This window comes from Elgaria multicarinata, chromosome 9 (genome assembly GCF_023053635.1).
Source record: "Elgaria multicarinata webbii isolate HBS135686 ecotype San Diego chromosome 9, rElgMul1.1.pri, whole genome shotgun sequence".
Lineage (NCBI taxonomy): Eukaryota > Metazoa > Chordata > Lepidosauria > Squamata > Anguidae > Elgaria > Elgaria multicarinata.
In genome coordinates, this window is record NC_086179.1 from 46,176,159 (window position 1) to 46,183,489 (window position 7,331).

Below are 7,331 nucleotides of genomic sequence, written 5' to 3' on the forward strand. Positions count from 1 at the left end.
CTTTACAGTAACATATAAAACAATTCCATTAAAACCCTCAATTTAATTTGGATTTAAGATCCAAAGACCCTAAGAAACCAGCTGCTCTTTGTCTTTTCACACATGCTGATCTCTGCTCCTGTATAAGGGTATATACCATTTGAAATATGCCACAAATAGCTACATGTGTTTTATCATTTTGTCACAAAGCCAATCCAAAGCATTTTCTTCTTAATCCATGGTATATTGATTGTGCATAGGAAGAGCGCTATCTCTCTCTGTGTATGTATGTATGTTATAGTTTATGTTGAAGCCACACACAGTTTGATCTGCAGATGTTAGCAAGTGATAATTCTTATTTCAATAAGCATGGGAAAAGCTTCACTTTCTCATTACTGCAGATAAAGTTATTATTATTATTATTATTATTTATTTATATAGCACCATCGATGTACATGGTGCTGCACAGACCACACAGTAAATAGCAAGACCCTGCCGCATAGGCTTACAATCTAATAAAGTTGTAGTAAACAATAAGGAGGGAAAGAGAATGCAAACAGGCACAGGGAAGTGTAAACAGGCACCGGGTAGGGTGAAGCTAACAGTATAGAGTCAGAACAAACGCAAAGTTTAAAAGCTATAGTGAAAAGAAAAGTTTTTAGCTGAGTTTTAAAAGCTGTGATTGAGTTGGTAGTTCTCAAGTGTTCTGGAAGAGCGTTCCAGGCATGAGGGGCAGCAGAGGAAAAAGGACGAAGCTGAGTAAGGGAAGTGGAGGTCCTTGGGCAGGCGAGAAGCATGGCATCAGAGGAGCGAAGAGCACGAGCGGGGCAATAGTGTGAGATGAGAGAGGAGAGATAGGCAGGAGCTAGACCGTGAAAAGCTTTGAAGGTCAACAGGAGAAGTTTATATTGGATTCTGGAGTGAATTGGAAGCCAATGAAGAGATTTCAGAAGCGGAGTGACATGGTCAGAGCGGCGGGCCAGGAAGATGATCTTAGCGGCAGAGTGGTGGACAGAGACCAGTGGACTGATGTGAGATGAGGGGAGGCCAGAGAGAAGGAGGTTGCAGTAGTCCAACCGAGAGATAACCAGTGCGTGAACGAGAGTCTTGGCGGAAGAGACAGACAAAAATGGTCGAATCCTGGCATATTATACAGGAAGAAAAGACAAGATTTAGCTACTGCCTCGATATGAGGAATAAAGGAGAGTGAGGAATCAAATATAAAGCCAAGACTACGAGCTTCCTTGACATCATGACATGTAAGCGTGACATCGTTGACAGTAAGAGAGAATGAGAGGTGAGGAGAAGGTTTAGGAGGAAAAACGAGCAGTTCAGTTTTTGCCATATTGAGTTTCAAACGGCGATGAAGCAGCCAGGCTGAGATATCTGAAAGACATGCCGAGATACGATCGTGGACATCAGGAGAAAGTTCCGGAGATGAGAGATATAGTTGTGTGTCATCGGCATACAGGTGATATTGGAGGCCATGAAATTGAATAAGTTTACCCAAGGGCAGCATGTATAGAGAAAACAGCAGCGGGCCAAGCACCGAGCCTTGCGGAAACCCTACTGAAAGGGGAAAGGAGGAGGACGAGCTGAGCTGCCGTTGGCCGACACGCTGAAAGAGCGACCCTCTAGATAGGAGGCGAACCAGTTATAGACAGAGCCACAGAGTCCAAGGTCATGGAGGGAATCTAAGAGAAGATCGTGATCAACCGTGTCAAAGGCTGCAGTTAGATCAAGGAGAATAAGGACGGAATAATGGCCCTTAGACTTGGCAGTGAGAAGATCATTGGTGATCTTGGTAAGGGCTGTTTCAGTTGGACTAGTTTTTTTCTGGTCATTTGGCACCTCTGTTTTCAAATGGATTTAACATAGGAATACCAGAGATGATAATAATAATAATAATAATAATAATAATAATAATAATAATAATAATAATGTAGAATTGTGCTGTTTGAAATACGGAAATTCTATTATGCATTGTGTAGTCATGTGGTAGTGAGAAATGCTTCCATATGGTACCAGCTCCATGTAGGGATCATAACATTTGAACAATGCTAAGCATGTAGCCTGGCACTATCATGTGGAGTCTCCATGTCAGCATTACCTACCACAGGAATGTGCACTGCTGGTTTGGAAACTCGGCTCAGTGGTGCCTAACTACATAGTGAGCCACTTACATTCCTTATACAGAACCCCCAACATGAAGAAGCATATTTTGCTGCCTCTCTGTGGCTTTTCTAATGTATAAAGGAGTCCTATACGTTAGGTAATTGACTCATGAATCATCCATTGATGAGGTACATGAAAATGTAAATAAGCCTCAAATTTCTATCCATCTGCACATAAATATATTATCTTCCAGAAAGTTTTGCAGTTATATTCTCTCTCCTTTCTCCCCGTTCCCATAATCCATTCGGTGGTTCATGTTATTTTATGTCCTAAATTTATATCCTTCCTGAGTGTTCATCCCCAGAACAGCTGCTTGGTAATAGCTTGTTACTTTTGGAATGGCAATTTTAGTTCATTTTATATATATTGCAAGTGCCTACATCACTAGTTGTCTTCAGTAAATCTGAAAGGTTTCTGTGCTGCATAGAAGACCCCTTCAGATGATTTCCCTTGTTTAGAAAAATTATGGTGAATCCTTGAAATCCGAATATAAGGGTTCTAGAGAAATATGTGTTTACAAGTTAATACCTACTCAGTGGAAGTGGTTTCCTTCTTGGTTGTTACTCTACTATGAACTTATTATTCAGGTATCATAAAAAAAGTGCACCCTTTCCTTGGTATAAAACATGGGGCTGAATTATATCAGCATTATCTAAAGTACTTTTAGGTTACTAAACACATGCAAAATTGACACCAGCCACAAATACAAATTTAAAATAAATTTGTTTCCTCTTTCAGGTGACATCTTCATGATTTCATTTATGGAAGGAACATCTGGTGCCATTGAACTACAAGAGCCACTAGGGTAAACATGCCTTTGGAAATTGCATAAGCTGTCTGAATACTTGTAGGCGGCACTGTTCCGTGTTGTCCCCTTCTCTAGTAGTGAGCTCAGGACCAGCTGTTTACATGGTCCAGTTCTCATTATGTCTTTCTAACACTCTGTTTAATTAAAACTATAGAGCTGGTATTACATGAGCAAGGCAAGCACCTGCAAGGTATTAGTAGTAGATTTGCAGAAGCATCTGCCCCAAAGCAAATAATTCATACCTCTTATAATCTATATTTGCTTTTCAGCCTGAAAACTCTTATAGTACAAACTTATATATGTCTATTCAAAAATAAGTCCCACTGAGTTCAACGGGAATTACTCCCAGGTAAGTGGGTATAGGATTCACCTTTGGTCACTCTTCCAACCCAATCCAGACTCAGGCTTACACAGTAATGTTGAGGTATGCAAAATTATATATGGTGTGGATGGGGAGGAGTGTTTTTCCCTCTCTCAAAATTGGTCATCCCATGATTGGTGGAAGATTTGTGAGAGATAAAAGGAAATCCTTTTTCATGCAACACATAGTTAAACTATGGGATTTGTTACAACAAGGATATTTATTTATTTATTTATTATATTTTTATACCGCCCAATAGCCGAAGCTCTCTGGGCAGTTCACAAAAATTAAAACCATAATAAAACAACCGTTTAAAAACACAAATACAAAATACAGTATAAAAAGCAGAACCACAATAAAACCACACAGCAAAAATTGATATAAGATTAAAATACAGAGTTAGAACAGTAAAATTTAAATTTAAGTTAAAATTAAGTGTTAAAATACTGAGAGAATAAAAAGGTCTTCAGCTGGCAATGAAAGGAGTACAGTGTAGGCGCCAGGTGGACCTCTGGGGAGCTCATTCCACAGCCGGAATATAAAGAATGTTCACACCTACTTCTAGCTAATTAGGCTTTCATAGCTGGGTGTTTATCGGCTCACTAACAAACTCACTACAACCACCAATTAGAATAGTTTTAAATGGGGATTAGACAAATTCATGGAGGATAACGTTATTAATGACTACTCATCATGATGGCTATATACTACCTCTGACATTAAATGCAGTGTGCCTCTGTATGTCAGTTTCTGGGGGAAATGGAGCTCCCTTATTTAGATGGCAATGTTGACTTCAAAATGTGGTAAGCCAGCCCTGCTGTGTTTGGGGACTTATTGTTTATTCTGCTGAACTTCTCCCTGGATTTCTGCCCCAAAGTCCTGGCCTGACAGCAAACATCACTATCAAAAAGGCTCTAGGTTTACAGCCACCCACTGCACCTTAGAGGACAGAAGAGCCTTCTTCAATTATCTCAGTGCAAAGGAGGGAGAAATGTATGGGAGAAGAGATTGTGCCAGAAAAGTAGGATTAAACAATGAATTGAGCCCTGAAACTAACTGTCAACCTCTGTAGATCTTATAAAACTGGTGTTATGTGGTCCATGCAGCCAGCATTTAAAATTCTAGCTGCAGGATTGTTTCTGAACTGTCTCCAAAAGACCATCACATAGAGTGTGCTCTGTTAATCCAGTCTAGAAGTTAGTAAGACCAGACAATCACAAGGAAAGAGTGCAGCAATGTTAGAAAGCTGGTCAAAGCTGGTCAAGAATTCAGGTATATGGGCAGTTCCAGGAGAAGACTTACTCCTTCAGCCGAGTGAGATCACATCTGGAGGAGAATGTTCAGCTCTACCTACCAACCACAAACAATTCTGTTTTCCTTGGATTATTGGCATTCATCCAGCACATTACTGATCCTAGGCAATGATTCCAATGTTTCTCTGTCTCACTAGTATTTGAGGAAAAAGAAAGATTTTACAGACTGTCATCAGCATAATAATGACACTGAACTCCATATACTGACAATCTCTCAGTGATTTCGTTTAGATGTTTAAAAGCACTGGAGACAAGATATCTACCATCAGAAAGAAAGTAAATTCCCCATTACTGCCTTCTGAAACCCAAGTGACAGACATCTGACTGGAATGAATAAAACTATTCCAAAGCACAGTCATCTATTCCCAGTTCTACCAGGTGATCCAGAAGGATGTTGTGCTTGATGGTATCAAAAGCTACTGATATCACGAGAATCAACAAAGGTGATCTGTGATGTAACAGACCCTTTCACTAGGCCCGCTGCAAAAACACTACTCAGGCCAAACACCACCACTGGAAAACCTGAGGGAGGGTTAAATAAAACTTTTCCCCTAGCTATGAGGGAAACAGGTTTAATATAGAATCTCTCAAAATATACTGTGGGAATACTCTGGTGTGGGTGTTTAATAACTAAGGCAGGTAGGTAATGCCAGGCTGACACGTGGTATTTGGTAGCTAACAAAATAATAAGTTTATTGTTAATTAAAAGCTTTAAATCAAAATATAATACTTCCAGTCCTGCCTGATCTAAACTCTCCACACACCAATCACCTCACTCTCTTCACACCAATCCTAAATCCCTAGAATCCAAAAACTCTTCTTACTCTCCTCACACACACTCAAACTCTCACACACCCCTCACAAACTCCCAACACTCTCCTTATATACTCCTTCCCCCCACCTGTTACATCATAAACCACACCCACTCAGTTCTAACATTCCGTACTTACCAGACATACTAATCTAGACATATACAAGATACTCAATTGTGGGGTAACACCACATGATCCTCCTTTGTCTGTCCCCCAGTGAGACATCCACCAGTGTGATCAAGGGAGTTTCTATCCCCAAATCAGCCTGAAACCCCACTAAAATAGGTCAAACAACCCAGTTCAGGCCAAAAGAACCTGAGGCTGGTCTGTGACTACCTGCTCTGTCATTTCTCAAAAATGTATATTGGAGATTGGCTAGTAATTCCTGCATCCAGGGAGGATTATTTTTAAAGGAGTTGCCAAGCGGTATCCTTAAGAGGACCAGGAACTATTCTTTCTTCCATTCCATCAACTACAGTAGAAAGGGAATAAGAAAACAGCAATGGTTAAAATATGGAAGAAATAGTGGCTTTATAAGAGATGGGCACAAATGGTTTCCAACACATTTTCAGATACACTTTTGTGTGACCAGGTTTTTCTTTTTTCTGTTAACTACCCTTTCTCCATCAATCTTTAACCAATTTTCCTGAAATTTTCAGGTTATGTAAAATAGGTATTTCTTCCTGGCATGTGCAGTTTTCAGTAAGACGGGTAAAACCCTTTTGATTTTGGTAAGGTTATAACAACCCACCTCCCTGATTTCCACTTAAAAATATGGAATACTTATTTTACTGATCACCTTATCTATTGTAGGCACTACTGTGCCTCCAATAATTAATTTACTTATATCCCTCATTTCGGGGTGGGGTGGGGAACAGCACCCAAAGTGAATAACAATAACATTTGGATTTAAAGTCTTAATTAAAATACAGCATGAAAACCATTTAAAACACAACAACAACAAGAAATAGGCAGCACCAATCAATTAACTAACAAACAAACCCCATTCAGTTTATATACCAAAGGCCTGCCTGAATAAAAACATCTTTGCCTTTTGGCACCCAGCAGAAGGACTCTTTCTTTCAAAGAGACATTATAAACAACCTAATCACTTCACCCAGCCTCTCCCATGTATCTAGAATCATCCAGAAAGGGCCAGGGCACAAAGAATAGATGAACCTCTCTGTCATCTTTGTCCTCCAGACACAACATCTGAAACTCATCCATTGAAAAGCAAGGAGACAAGGACACTTCAAGTACAATATTGTTGTCAACAGGAAATCCTGATCAGATGAATGCAAGGTGTTCCTTAGTAACCATGTCAATAGCAGATTACCAGGCATTCTGATGGATGGAGTCCTGAATTCCTAGAAATCATTGTGATCCTGCCCCAAGACCCTGGCTAGGCACGTCTGGGAAAGAGTAGGACCCCCTTCCTCATCTGCCAGTTCTCTTTAAAACATGACAGGCTGGCTCCTTCCTCCTAAATTCCTTCCTCCACAAATGTCTTCTTGGACACTTGCCTGGTATTCATCAACAGCACCTGAAAAGATGATAGGTGGTTGTTATTAAATCCCTGTATCTGATGGCTGGAAATTGACCCAGAAGTCAGAACAGGAGATGGCTACTAGTTGCTTACCCAGGTTTATTTCTTTCATACCTTCTTTTTCTGACCAAGTATTTTAGTATTTCCTTCTCTCTGCCCAGTTCTGCAAAAGAACAAACACAAAAAACCCAGCAGTAAGTCATCCCCAATTCTACATTACACCATTTCATATGCTATTCTAGCCCTGTGCCCATCTTTCACATGGATATTCTTACAAAAGCCTAGCCCAAACTATCCCTCCACAATGGCCTTTTCAAGAGCTGTTGTTCACCAACTC